General features: G+C 25.9%; 1 protein-coding gene and 1 non-coding gene across 2 annotated transcripts in view; one reads left to right on the top strand and one right to left on the bottom strand.

Annotated features, from left to right (window-relative positions):
* LOC122510006 (A-kinase anchor protein 200) overlaps positions 1-16,209 on the top strand; it is a 418,778-nt gene that overhangs the window by 238,001 nt on the left and 164,568 nt on the right. The window lies entirely within an intron of this gene.
* Trnae-uuc lies at positions 10,157-10,228 on the bottom strand. Its single transcript has one exon. It is a non-coding gene; the product is annotated as a tRNA-Glu (tRNA).

The following is a 16,209-nucleotide window of genomic DNA, read 5'->3' as shown; positions in this document are numbered from 1 at the left end:
CGCAAAACTGACAATTCGCAAAAATAGCTTTTCGCAAAAATGACAATTTGCAAAAACGACAATTCGTAAAAATTACTTTTCGCAAAAATGGCTATTCGCAAAAATGACATTTCGTAAAAATGTCGATTCGCAAAAGTGACAATTCGTAAAAATGGCGATTCGCAAAAATGACAATTCGCAAAAATCAAAATTCGTAAAAATGACATTTCTCAAAAATGAAATTTCGCAAAACTGACAATTCGCAAAAATAGCTTTTCGCAAAAATGACAATTTGCAAAAACGACAATTCGTAAAAATTACTTTTCGCAAAAATGGCTATTCGCAAAAATGACATTTCGTAAAAATGTCGATTCGCAAAAGTGACAATTCGTAAAAATAGCGATTCGCAAAAATGACAATTCGCAAAAATCAAAATTCGTAAAAATGACTTTTCGCAAAAATTACTATTCGTAAAAATGACATTTCACAAAAATGGCTTTTCGCAAAAATGACTATTCGCAAAAGTGCAGTTCGGTAAAATGACATTTCGGAATAATGACATTTGGAGAATAATCATGCGTCCCCATTTGTTGAATTGGATGACGTGAAAAATAATTTATTAATCTGTTAGAGGAAATGGATTTTTGATACTAATTAGTGATGAGTTGATTATTATTTTTTATTAATGTCATATCTAAGAAATTTCTTTTATTATCTATTTCAGGTCATCCATTACAATATCCGCACAAAATGGTGATATTGGTGATATTTGGTCTATTTTATAAAAAAGTAAAAGAGTGTTTTTTCTTTTACCTTTTATACGTCTTCCAAAAATCGAAAAAATTAATTTATCTTTTAGTATAAAACATTAAGCACTTTTACATGTTTTATTGCAGTATTTCAATTGCAATAATTCGATTTAACGAATACTAAAACTGGATCAAATAAAATAATAATTCGTCACGGACCAACGAACTTTTCAGATCCGGATTAGAATTTTTAGAGAAAGGGCCGATTGTGACCTTTCGTTGACCCAAATTTATGTATATAGGGGACAATTACTCACTCACGCAACTAGAAAGTTGTTCGTTTACTTTCCTGGGTTTATTTGGTATTATAATACCTATAGACAAAGAAGGTGGAAATTACTATTTATTTCTCTATAAACTCATTACTTATTTTTGTTTCGTGTACATAAACAAAAAGGGATAGCAAGTCTCCTTAAATGGTCTTCCTAGTTTTGTGTGTGTGGATTTTTCAATGACCTTTCTTCCAATCATGCCGATGTATCTGCACCGATGACCGAAAGGTTAAAGAGAAATACAGCTATTATTTATTCTATGTGGTCGATGAGCCTTATTTTGAATTGTTTCGAAATTACCGTCGCCGTGAGAATTCTTTATCCATGCGAAGGTATTGTTTTGCCTATTTTTTTTTATTTTGTTATTTTGCCTTTTTTTAGAAAAGAAATGGTTAACTTTCACAAACAGATGACAATTTTATCTGTTTATTTTGTCAAGTTTACAACTTATGTTGTGCAGTTAAAATATTGTCTTTATTTTAAATTATATTTAATTGTCTTCAAGGAGGTGTTAAAGTACGACACTCGACTCTCGGATCTTTTGCACTTATGGGACCAAATCCTCTCGTACGTTTCACCAAAACAAATGCCATGGTAACGCAAAACAATACAATATGTATAACCAAATAGGTAAATTAATGACAGTATTTATGTTTTATTTTTAATATTTACATTTATAATAATTAAAATTTTTATGTAATTTTAATCACATATAATGGAATAGCTGTTATAATTCACTTTATGTAACCTAAGTTATCGTGAAATAAATGTTTTGACACTCTGATAGTCATTTATTTATTTAATGTAAAGGGTAAAAGGTGCGGGAGAAAAATTGCAAAAGAATCGAGCGTGTAAAAGAACTGAATGGAAAAGATCAGAGAGTCGAGTGTAGATGCAATTTTTTTACTGAAGATCTATCTACATAAAAATTGCATCTATTTTGAGAAATCTCCTTAATTCATATTATTCAGATTTAAAAAATTCAAAATGTCAGATCCAATATGGCAGACGAAAAACTTAAAAATCATCCAGATTTGTAGATTTTGATCAATATGTGTTACATCAACTGTAATAAAAATTACTATTACTTTTTTTTAATACTTTTTAAGAAATGTTTTGTGACAATAATTTTATGGAATAATTAGTAAAGATTTTTAAAAAAATCTACTTTTTTAAATTGTCGTCCAGAAAATTCTTTTTTACTCAAAATTTAAATTTTAATATCAGTGATAATAATTTATTATAATCTGACTAGAAGATGAAAAAGAGTTTGCTTTGTTTTTGCATGATGGGATAAACGAATTATGTTTAATTAGTAATATCATAATTGTGTCGCACTCGTGCGTGAATAATTGCAATTTAGAATGTAATTTTCGATAATTATTCACTGTGTTCTTCACCTGCTTGTGCATTAGCGAATAAATGACGGCAATAAAAGTGGGAAAAAGGAAAAAAAAGAAGAATAAGTGAAAAGGGAAACGAAAAATGAAGAGTAAATTGAACGACGACGTCCCGTTGAGAGCCAATCCTGAACGTTCGACGCATCGTTAAACACCGCACAGACAGATCCTTTTGCCTACGGTAGAATATATGTATACATGTAGGATAGTGAATAAGAGAGGCTTCTCAACGATAAGATCGTTGATAACATACTTCCGGTAACGGCAGTAATCTCTTTACTGCGACCCATCGGGTCAATTATCTGGAATCATGTTGGACAGCTTACGCATTCCTTGTCCGATTACGACGATGATTCGTCTCTCGAGTATCAATAATAAAAGAATTTTGCATCATGATTTTATTCAATATTGATATTGGCAGTTTATTAATAGTGAGGTTCGATGCATTATTTGTTCTTTTCATATTCTTGAAAAGTGGGGATAGATTGTTTAATTCTCATCATAATTGACTTTTTTGATTTTTTTATACTTTGATTTGACTAAACCAACTTTTTTTGTGGTTTAACAGCATGTGACTATTAGATCTCCAATGTTAATTTTTCGTTCATTTTTCTTTCAAAATATAAAATAAATTGAGCTGATATTTTGTGAGAAATAGTCTATGGAATTTTTGTCAGTTTTGTGAAGTGTCTAATTCGAGTTTTTTTGGTCGTCAAGTTTAATTTTTCGATAGCTACTCTTTACTACTTTTTTTAGTTTGAAAGTCACTTTTTGCTACTTTTTTAAAACTAAATATCGAGTGCGAAGTCTGTCACTTACCTTCCTGATTATATTTTAAATTTCCTCTAAAAGTATCAGCTCAATATATTCAAAATATTAAGAGAAAAATGGTCAAAAAATTAGCATATTAGAGATCTAACAGTCACATGCTGTTAAAGTCGATCCAAGGCTTGAAATTATTAGAATTTTCTAAGTTCATTATAAATTATCTCTTCGATGAAAATTTTACTAATTCAGCATTTTTCTCACTAAATATTTTAAGAAAGAAAATAATTTATCGAGTGTTGAAATAAGTTTTTCTAATCAAAAAAGGAAATAGTCACCGATTCTTACCTATGGAGTATTCATTTCGCACACGGAAAATCGCGTGCACCAAAGATGTAATGATACGATTCAGTACGCGTACTGAAACTAATCATCTTAAGCTGTACACTTTATTAGTCTTTTTAAAATAGAGAATGAAAGATGTAATTGCTAATAGGCGAGTAGATTTTACATTGACCTTGAATTACCCTCTTGCAAGATGGATAATAGTTTTTAGTTTATACATAAGCGCAATATAATATATATTATACCGTTTGCTGGAATAATCACTGCCAGCAGACTACACGGAGAGAAAATTTATTACATAGGTATATTAACACATATCATATATATTTTGTAAAAGTTTTTACAGTTTAGGGAAAAAGTGCACCAAACCGAAATTTTGGTATCAAAAATACTAAACAGTGAAAGAAATAATTTGGAATTTAGTTAAGTTAGATTAAAATTCTTGATATTTGATATTATCAAATTTAATATAATTTTCTTTCCGTGTATAATTCAATCAATCATTGACCTAAACATGAAAAAAAAGAATTAAAAAAGAAACCTCTTTTCTGCAATTTTTCTTCTTCTATTTCTTGCTTGTAAATTTTAAAAGGAATCATTCGGGACAATAGTTTATCTTGTCTTTTTGAACTGATTCAGTTTCTCGGGAAGCAGTAATCGTTTATGTGACTATTAGAATGATGATTGCTCACGACCTAACGGTATATATATCGTTGCAACAGGAAGGCTTTCATTTTCCACGATCAAGTTTTACCTTTGTCGGAATCTTGCTGATTGATATCCAATTATTTCGTTAACATTTCTCATGTAATTTCATCTTGCACTTGTACCTTGAAACGCCACCGCAAACATTTCAAGTTTTATTTATAATTCTCTTAATATCTCTATACTTACAACTAAATTAAATTTTTTTAAATTGTACATTTTGTAGATTTCAAAAATACAGGTATTTTTTTAATTCAATGTTTTTGGTTGAAAATTTCAAATTTGCTTATAATTTTATAATTATATATAATTTTGAATACACATTTTTTATTTCTCTCTAAATCTGAATCAAGTATTTTATTATAAAATCAACAATTATAAAAAAGCAGACAAAAAAAAACGCAGGAGTTGTTTCTTCTTTCTTAACACTATACTTAAAAAAAAAAATTTAACAGAATGTGCCTTTTACTCAGGCACTTGATTTGTTTACAATTGAATTTTACTAAATTTTAATTATTCGACAATTTTTCAATTAAATATATTTTCGAAAATTGAAAAAATTTACAAACAATTTGAATAAAAATTTTCAAAAAACTAATATAACGTCTTTTAAATTTTCTGTAAAGTTTAATTATTGTCAGAAATACACTATCGGTCAAAATTGAGAGACCACCCATTTTCAGGCGAATGAAAATCGTTTTAAAACATAAAATTTATTGAAACTAAAATTTTTTTCTGTTCATTTCTTGAAAGATGACAAAATTTTGAAAAGAACAAGATATTTCAGAAGTCGTTTGGCAAATAATTCATTTAGATATTTTTAAAAAATCGTCATTTTCAATGTTTTACAAAAATTTGAATAACTTCTAAAATAATGAACGCTTTTTAATGATCTTAGGCTTACACTGGAATCTAGATCGGTGAGCTCGGGATCGTTGAGACTCTGTTTACTTAGTTTGTAGGCGAGGAAAGGTGGAGGGCTAGCGGGGACTTTCAAATGTCGATCAATGCCGTGCCTAATTGTAGAATAAAAAGGTTCTCAATGCCCGATGCTATTTATTTCATTTGATAACTTCATCATTATTCAGTTTTTTTTTCTTTTTAATATAAATACATTTTATTTTTGTATAATATTTTGTTATTTATATTAATTTTCTAACATGAATTATTTTTTAAAAGAAAGGTGCACACAAAAAATATTTCGTACAGCCCTGTTTGTATTGCTTCTCAGTCTCAACTAATCCGCTAGATCGGTGAGAAGCCATCCCAGATTAGTCTCACCGATCTAGATTCCAGTGTATTTTAAAGGTCATTTGCTACACTATAAGAATTACTTATAGGCATTAACGTGTAATTTTTTTCTTAAAAAATTCAGGCCGTCAAACTTGAACGAAAAAAAATTGAAAAATTTGAAACATTCTTATTAACAGAAAAACAATTTTTAAAATTCAAACGTATTTTTTTTATCAAATTTTTTTGAAAAATCTACACCATATAATGTTTTATATATTTTCTAAAAAAGTTTTTAGTACAGAAAAATTGTTCCAAATTTTTTTGGTCCAAGTTTGACGGCCTGCATTTTCTAAGAAAAAAATTACACGTTAATGCCTATAAGTAATTCTTATAGTATAGCAAATGACCTTTAAAATAAGCCTAAGATCATTAAAAAGCGTTCATTATTTTAGAAGTTATTCAAATTTTTGTAAAACATTGAAAATGACGATTTTTTAAAAATATCTAAATGAATTATTTGCCAAACGACTTCTGAAATATCTTGTTCTTTTCAAAATTTTATCATCTTTCAAAAAATTGAACAGAAAAAAATTTTAGTTTCAATACATTTTATGTTTTAAAACGATTTTCATTCGCCTGAAAATGGGTGGTCTCTCAATTTTGACCAGTAGTGTAGAAAAAGGTTTTTGAAGTTTTATATTAAAATTGGTGGCAATTTCAAAGTTCATAAGGGAAACAAAAAAGATTTAAGAAAAATTAAATCTTGTTAATATTTTTAAACGATACTAGACACGAAAATCCAGAATTTTCTTTTGAATTCCACAAATTTAATATATTTCCAGTACAATTTTTAACATTTCATCCACATAGGGAGCGTTCAGAAATGATGTCACGCAATTTTTTAGGATTTTAGACCCCCCTGTCACGCAATTTCACATGTAAAAATACATTGTGTCACGTTTAGTAGAGCCCCCTCCCCCCAAAAACGTGACATCATTTGTGAACGCTCCCATATTGCATGAAAATACTCATTTTTTGGTAAAAAATGCTACTTTAATTGCAAAGGTTTTAAATTGAAATTTTTGAAAATTTTAATTTTGAATAATTTAAATTAAAAATTCTGAAGAACTTAGTTTTTAGAAAAAATGTAATTCAAATTATTTAGAAATTAATTCAATTTTTGAATATAAAAAATATTAAATATTAAAAAATTTTCTAATCAACGCAAAATATCAAAAAACTTAATTGAAAACAATTTAGGTAGTTTTTAACTATACCTAAATGAATGAAATTTTAATGAAATTTTCTTTCTTAAAAATCGAATTCTCAAAAAGCTTTCTCAAAATTATAAAAAATAATTGCTTTACAGAAAAATAATTAAATTTTGTAACACATTACTTTTGTAATTTTAAGAAATAATTAAACAGAAGATTTAATATTGTAATTTTTTTAAATTTTAGTTCTTATGGAAAAATAAATAACAAAATTACTGTAGCACTGAATAATTTAATCCAAAATTTCTGAAAGAATGAGGTTTCTGAAAAATTGTAATTAAAATTTCTTCAAGACATTTGAATTCCCGAAAACAATTAATTAAAATAATGTTCATACTATTGAATATTTAGCTAAATTTTATTGAAATAAATTTTATATTTAAAGAAATTATTACTACTTATAAGAGTAGACTTGTTTTAGAAGGAAAAAGTATTGAAAATTAGAAATAAATTATTTAAAAATCATTAAATTGCTTCCTTATAGAGGAAGGATTGTATTAGCAAAATTTTCGATTGTGATTTTTTGACATATTTATAAATTTTTTTCATTATACCTAATCTTTTAGTACTTTATGCACGAATGGGCATTGCCCGTATAAATGTTATAAATAAATAAAAAAAAATTTTGATTTAATTTTATCTCAAAAGTCCAAAAAACGGATTTTTAAAAATTGTCCCGATGTGTGTGTGTGTGTGTGTATTTTTATTTATTTGTTTATACACCTGTCTTCAGCCTACAAAACTTGGCTATACAAGTGTCTCTTTACAAATCAATATCTCAGAACGAGAAAGAGCTAAAGGCCTCAATTTTTTTTAAATTGTAGGTCTCCCCGGGGGACATAAAATGAGAGTATTTTCAGCCCTATTCATAAAGTATAACTATATTTTTTTTGCATTTTTCATTTTGTAGAAAAATGTTTTTTGGCCATAACTTAAAAAAAATGTTAGGACACCTATAAATGTTTTTCTTTAGTTTTGTAGAGTTTTTTCAGACGCATCTTTTGAGCCTTCATTGAACATTTTTCGTCTATATTATCCGGACCCAAGTGCGAAAACCAACGCGGCCCAACACTGGCCCAGTATTGGCAAAGCTGGCATCGAGACTTGGCAGACAATATTGGCCCGACTTTGCGCCGACTCTTGTGGTGTTAACAGCGGTTGGACGTCGGCAGCCAGATCTCGGCAGACATTAATGGCCCAATATTGGCACAAGATCTCGGCAGACATTAATGGCCCATTATTGGCAGCCAGATCTCAGCAGACATTAATGGCCCAATATTGACTGCCATTACTCCCCCAGTGTTGACAAAATTTAAAAAAAAGTAAAAATAAATTTTTTTTTATTTAATTAACTAATTAATTTATAACATTTATACGGCTTATTTCCCTAAATTAAACGCAAACTTACAAATATTTGAAAAATTCTTACCTCTCGCGGGGATCGATACCTGAACCTGTCGCACCACAGCCTAACACTCTGACCACTCTGCTACTCTGACTTGAAGTCGAGGAAGCAAAAGGGTTCTTATAAGCTACACTACACTGGCCGATACTGTGCCATTATTGGGCCGAGCTACGTCCCAATATTGGCAATTATAATTTGCCATCATAGATACAAAATGATAGACATTAATGTGCCATTCCTGGGCCAAGCTACACCCCAATTCCGGCAATTATATTTTGCCATCAAAGATACAAAATTTTTGCCATTAAAGTGCCACTAATGAGCCATTCTCATTAGTGATGTGACGAACCGATCTTCGTCACATCACTGGCAATTGAATTTTGCCATTAAAGATTGATCAACTTTAACAATATTGTGCCGTTATTGAGCCAAGCTACGTCCCAATACAAACTATTTAACAACAATTTTCTATTTTTTTGAGTGGAAAATAAGATTTTTTGCGTGTGTATTAACTAAAGGAGTACTTCAGTTTTATTTTGGTACAAAAACCTGATCAAAATTTGTAAAATTTAATTAGTTCTTGGACTTTAGAAAAAACCATAGAAAAAACCCAAGTTGGCATGTGGGACCAGCCAACTTCAATTGATAAATGTATTAATATTCTCGCTGATTTTCTCAAAAAATATAAAATAAATATTGATAAAATTAAAGGAAATGTTGTTTCAAATGTAAACGCATAGATCTCTAGTCCAATTAATAGAAAAATTAGCATTGAAATATTATTTTTCATTTAATAAAAAGTTTGATATTTTTTGAGAAAAAAAGACAATGAAATACAAATTAATATTGAAAAAAATGAACACTAATTTTTAAAAATATTTCAGTTCTACTTTAATGTTTAAAAATTAATTTTTTTGCTGCTAAAAATTTGCTTTCTTTATAATTGAAAAATCCTTGAATTTTTTATAGGGACCAGGGACAAAGTCGAAATTCTGTCTGGAAGTTTAGAAAAAAAAATAAAAGAAAAATAAAATTGAATTTTTGTAGCAACCTTGTAGTTAAATTTTTGTAAAAGATTTATTACTTATTACTAAACTGTATAATACATACTATGCTATATAATATACTACACTGCACAAATACAAAATGTTTTGTAGAATTCTATCGTTTTGAAAGGTTTGCCACATCTGGTTTGTCTTAGGATGACCAGGGTCTCTTGTTGTAAAACGTCATATTTTATGAGTTTTTCGAAACCCTTTTTTTCTCGTGAATTTATTTAGTTAGAAAGTGTGTGGATTTTTTTTTTGTTTTGGAAACAAGGAGAAAATATACAGAAATTTTAAACATTTTCTGAGATTTTTTTTTTTTTTGAAAAATTTTTTAAGATGCTTTAAGTAACAATAATGAATTGTTACTTGAAAGCATCTTGACAGAATTTTAAAAAAAAATTATTACTCTTCAACTTTGACAGAAGAAATTTTAAAACAGACAGTGAGAAAAATATTTTTCATGGAATATGTACTTTAAAACTAAAAAAAATTATTTTATTTAAGTAGCCAATTACTTGTCTATTAGCAAAGAAATATTTATTTGAATCAAATAATGTTTATTTAAATACCTAAATAAATTGTATTCCAATCAATAATTCTAATATTTGAAATAAATACTATTTAATAGACATTATTAAAATTTATTTCATTCAAGTAAATATTTATTTGACAATAGATAAGTAATCGTTTATTTAAATCAAATATTTTTCCACTGTAGTTATATTATAAAGTGATTAATTCAATAATATTCTAGAATGATATTTAAGAATTATATAAAAGATATATTTTTGGACATTAATCCAACTGAAGTCAATAAATGGAAAAGCTAAATATTATTTAAAGACGATTAGCGACCCGAAAGCAAAAAATTCTTATTATTATTATTATTAAGATTTTTATGTGTAAAAATGAAAAAAAAATTCCGGTACCGGGAATCGAACCCGAGCCTCCTGGGTGAAAGCCAGATATCCTAGCCACTAGACCATACCGGATATGGGAGGTAGCTCAGAATTAAATTTAGCCGTTCATACACTCCAGTAGCGTATCTTGCTATATCAGAACCATCAGAACCTTGAGTTCATAAAACAAAAATTTACTTTACATTTCCCTTTTTATAGGAAATATAAATATATTATGTATAGAAAAAATTCAATTATGTTCAGAAACTTAAAAAAATTCTCGTCAGAATTTCAATTATCGTTATAAATAATAAAATTCTTCTCTGTAATTCAATTATTTTCAAAAATTTTCCTCAATTCAATAATTTTTAATATTTACTATTTTAATAAAGTTTTCCAAAAGAATTCAATTATTTAAAAAAATTTTTATTAAAATTCTACTCAAATATTCAATTATTTTCATAAATAATAAAAATTTCACAGGAATTTAATAATATTTGCAAAATTTTTTATAAATTTCTTCACAATAATTCAATTATTTCCATAAATAATAACATTTTTTACAGGGATTTAAATTATTTTATAAATAATAAAATTCTTTTTATAAATTCCATTATTTTCATAAATAGGTAATAAAACTCAGCGCAGAATTTCAATTCTTTTTAATACAATTTTAGTCAAATTCCTCGAAAAATTTAATAAAAATTTTACTAAAAATCGTCCAAAGAATTCAATTATTTAAAATTTCTTTTGATAAAATTCTTTACGAGAATTCAATTTTAAGAAACATTTAATTCAATTCAATAAATTATTTATTTTTGTATTTAAATAATTATTTAGAATTCTAGTATAATTTCTAATATTAATTGATTTAAAGATTAATTTTAGCCAAAATTTTAGTTAATAATTGAATATTAAAAAGCATTATGGCATTAATTTTTAGAAATAATTGAATTTTGAAAAGGTTTCAAATTTAACTCTCTAAAATTAAGGCAAATTAAACTAAAACATTCGGACAATGAATAAAATATTTATTTACTCCAACGTTTCGAAATCTAAATGATTTCTAAATGATTATTTAACTAACTTAACTCTCTAATTTGAAAATTCTCAAGAAACTATTTCAAAAATTATTAAAAATAAATGATAATTGAATTATTTCGAAGAATTTTAATAAAATTTTTGAAAATAATTACACTTTTCGAAGTATTTATTTAAAATTGTATTAAAAATAATTGAAATTATGTAAAAAATTTTATTATTTTTGAAAATAATTGAATTCTTGCAACGAATTTTTATTACATTTTTTTTAAACAATTGAAATCCTGCGTGGAGAATTTTATTATTTATGAAAATAAGTGAATTCCTGCAACGAATTTTATTACATTTTTTAAAATAATTGAATTCTTTTTAGAAATCTTATTAAAATAGGGTCAAATTTTCTCAAAAGAATCAAAGTTGGTCATAGATCTTTCAATTTTTGTGAAACTTGGTATAAAGGTAGTGTTTTATGACAGAAGATTTTAGGAAAAAAAGATTTTTCAAAATTTTCAAAATTGTGGATTTTACCGGGCATGAAAAATTAAAGCACATTTTTTTTGAAAAACGAATAACTTTTATCCATTTACTTAGATTTTGTTTATATTTTAGGTAATAATAGTTGATTATCTAACAATTTAAAGTGCAATATTAAAGAAAAAAAATCCAAAACTTACCCGGAAAAAAAGTCAAAAAAAATTTTGATTTCATTTTTTCGGGCATAAGCACCCCTTCGATTTTTTTGTAACTATAATATTTGGATTCGTTATCTTCTCCAGAATTTTTTGCAAAAAAAAAATCCCTGGAGACTTTAAAACTAACCGAAATATCGAATTTTTTGTCTCGAGGTGCACAGATTTCGATCTCGCGTAAACACGCCTGAGATGTGCACCAAACGTTCTTAAGCGTGAATTTTTGCATTCTTATATTTTTTGTTAATTTTTAGTAAAAAAGGAAGGTTTAAAAATCAAGTTTTGCAATTACAAATTTGAATCTCAAAATGTGTATGTAATATATAAGGGGCAAATTTTCTCAAGTGTACCATAATGTCAAAATTGCAAGTTGTTAGATCGGGCTAATATGTTCACAGTATTTAGAACTATGAATCAGTACTTAAAACCACCAAGTAATTATGAAATTTTATAAAAAAAATGTAGGGGGGAGGTGGTTTAAGATTTTGGATAAGTATAAACAGTGAGTTTTATAAAAAATCGTAGCTTTTATATAATAAAGAAAAAAAATTGTGACCTATATGTTTTGGTATGTTTTTTTCTGCTCTATCAAATAGTGAGAATTTTTTTAAAAAATTCAAAATTTAACCCTTCTTTTAAAAATTAAAAATTTTTTTTTAACTATACTTCCCGGCTTAATATTTTTTGACATTTTCTAAAGTAAATTTTTTTAATTTTTACATTTTTGATGTAAGAAGAGATGATTATTTTTTATCTAAATAATTTTTTATTATTTTAATATCAATATCAAGCGTGATACACGCATAAGGTGTTGAATATTTTATTTTAAACAATCGTTGCAAATAACTGAAATATATTTTTTTAAAGAAGAATTATATAAACATTTGATTTAAAAAAAACTAACACTTTATCTTTATTTTTCTAAATATTTATTTGTAAAACGTTAATTTAATCAGAACACTTCATTGTAAAATATTTCAATTTTTATTAATTAATTAATTAATAATTAAAAAAAAAACTTCTTTTTTTTCATTTAGCTTTTTTTCATAAGCTTTCTTTTGGTACAAGAAAAAAAGGGCTTTTTTGGAAAAAAAATCAAAAAAATTTTTAATTTTCAAAAAAGGGTTAAATTTTGAATTTTTTAAAAAAATTCTCACTATTTGATAGAGCAGAAAAAACATATAGGTCACAATTTTTTTTCTTTATTATATAAAAGCTACGATTTTTTATAAAACTCACTGTTTATACTTATCCAAAATCTTCAACCCACTCCCCCTACATTTTTTTATAAAATTTCATAATTACTTGGTGGTTTTAAGTACTGATTCATAGTTCTAAATACTGTGAAAATATTAGCCCGATCTAACAACTTGCAATTTTGACATTATGGTACACTTGAGAAAATTTGCCCCTTATATATTACATACACATTTTGAGATTCAAATTTGTTTAAAAACAAATTTGTAATTGCAAAACTTGATTTTTAAACCTTCCTTTTTTACTAAAAATTAACAAAAAATATAAGAATGCAAAAATTCACGCTTAAGAACGTTTGGTGCACATCTCAGGCGTGTTTACGCGAGATCGAAATCTGTGCACCTCGAGACAAAAAATTCGATATTTCGGTTAGTTTTAAAGTCTCCAGGGATTTTTTTTTGCAAAAAATTCTGGAGAAGATAACGAATCCAAATATTATAGTTACAAAAAAATCGAAGGGGTGCTTATGCCCGAAAAAATGAAATCAAAAATTTTGTTGACTTTTTTTCCGGGTAAGTTTTGGATTTTTTTTTCTTTAATATTGCACTTTAAATTGTTAGATAATCAACTATTATTACCTAAAATATAAACAAAATCTAAGTAAATGGATAAAAGTTATTCGTTTTTCAAAAAAAATGTGCTTTAATTTTTCATGCCCGGTAAAATTCACAATTTTGAAAATTTTGAAAAATCTTTTTTTCCTAAAATCTTCTGTCATAAAACACTACCTTTATACCAAGTTTCACAAAAATTGAAAGACCCATGACCAACTTTGATTTTTTTGAAAAAATTTGACCCAATAGTAGATTTTGAAAATATTTTAATTTCAGGGAAGAATTTCATTATTTGTGAAATGTACCTAATTGAATTCTTGCAAAAAATTTTTGAAAATAATTACATTTTTAGAGGAACTTATTTAAAATTTTATTAAAAATACTTAAAATCCTATGAAAAATTTTATTATTTATGAAAATAATTGAATTCATGCAACGAATTTTTCTTACATTTTTTTAAATAATTGAATTCATGTGACAAATTTTATTACTTGTAAAAATAATTAAATTCTTGATAAGGATTTTATTAAAATTTTTGTGAATAATTAAATTTTTTTTGAAAAATTTTATGGAAATTTAAATTACTATAAAACATGAAGACATCAATTACTCCTAGTCTTCGAGTCGGAATTATCGATATCTTCATGTTTTATAATAATATTCTTATATGTTGTTGAATTTCATAAAGGTTTGAATTTAAAATTTTTTGAAAATCGGGGAAAAAGTCAAAATTTTGTGTGAAAAAACTTTTTTATTATTAGATAGGTACATCTTAAAATTTGGACATTTTTTATATTAAATTTTCATTCTTTGAGGGTAGAAGAATTAAAATTATTTTATAATAAAAAAGAGTTTTTAACAAAAAGCAAATAATAAATAATTTAAATTTAAATTGCCGTGTAAATAAAAAATGGAGTCTGTTTTATCTATGCAATTAATGTTAGAAGAACTTGGTATTAATATATACTTTCTATAGGCATAGTGTAGACCGAAGATCATTGTGTCTGATTACCACTTTGTAATTTTCTGCCAAGATCGTGCCAGTTTGGTCCATTAACTTCCTGTTTGGAAACTTTAAGATCGAAACGAGGTTCAAACACGCGACATTGCCGAGAAGATTATCATGAACAATTTTTATTCACTTTGAATACGTATATTGCAAAACGTTTGTAAGAATTCGTTTTTTCTATCGTAAATTTCCCTCTCAACTTCACTAATTAAATTTAATAGATTCGACATTATATTATGTATATAGGCATATAGTAAATTAATAATTACCAAACAGTTAATTCGAAATTCATTCTAACCCAAATGCAACTTTAATTAATAGTTTCATACAGAAATTAATCTATTCTGAGAAAATAAATTTTTTTTCCCTGTGAATTTCTATTTCTTTTTTAAATTTTACTCTCTACTTCAATAAAGAAACATAGTTTAGTGCGCATAAATTATGATTATTATTTTTTTCCAATTCATAATTTAACATGAAACGAAGAAGAAATATATTCAGCTTCACTCTATATAACTTCACCTGTTTTCATTTAATATTCTTATCTAAAAATAAATTACAAAAGAAGCAGTAAATTTTCGTGTTATCTTTATATATATATATATATATATATATATATCGCTTACGTAACTATATGATCATCTCATTGTCATCAATTTAAAAAAAACATTAAGTTCTTTTATTGAAAATCTGAAAAAAATTTAAATACTTGTTTTAGTACCGTTGGCAATGTTTTCAAATTTATTAAAAACTACATTCTTTGAATAGTTTAATATATCAGATAAAAATTTATTCAGGGAAATTAGAAAATAAGTTATTCAAAAGTATCAAGCAATTAATAAAATATTTTAAACTGTAACAAAACTAATAAATTTTTAAAAATTATAGCAAAATTATTGAAAACTATAGGAAAATTATTAAAATACTGAATAATTAATATAAGGTAAAATATTAATAATTAATAAAATAAAATAAAACAAAATTAATGAAATTAATAAAATATTAATTTTAATAATGCAATTTGTTAATAACATAAAATAAAATTAATAAGAATATTAAAAACTATAATATAATTTATGGAAACAATACACAAATTATTTTATTATTTAAATATTTTTTTCAGAGCCGGTAATTTGAAAGAATTATTCAGGAATGACTCAAACCTATTGTTATATATATTTTTTTTTAAGTTAATCGAGCTTCTGAAAAGAGAATCTCTTTCAATTGTAGAAATTCTTTGTTCTAAAGAAACATCGCTGATTCACACAATAATTAAACTAAACGTAAAAGTTGACCATTTAAATTGAATGAGAAATTATGTTCTCAAGTGCAATGGAATGCAAACAAAATTTCGGCGCCTCGTAGAAATGTGACAACTATTAAAGTTGGAATTCCACAAAATATGATGGTCATTAGTTATCTCATTTAGAATAGTGAAAAAGAAATTAGCATTTGTGCGTCTAAACTGTTAATTCTCGATTAACGAAATTCAGAGTTAAAACTTGCAAAATTAAAGTGAAAAAA

Source organism: Leptopilina heterotoma, unplaced genomic scaffold (assembly GCF_015476425.1).
Source record: "Leptopilina heterotoma isolate Lh14 unplaced genomic scaffold, ASM1547642v1 Lhet_65, whole genome shotgun sequence".
Taxonomy (NCBI): Eukaryota; Metazoa; Arthropoda; class Insecta; order Hymenoptera; family Figitidae; genus Leptopilina; species Leptopilina heterotoma.
The sequence above is the reverse complement of the archived record's forward strand: the minus strand, read 5'-3'. Positions and strand labels throughout refer to the sequence as shown.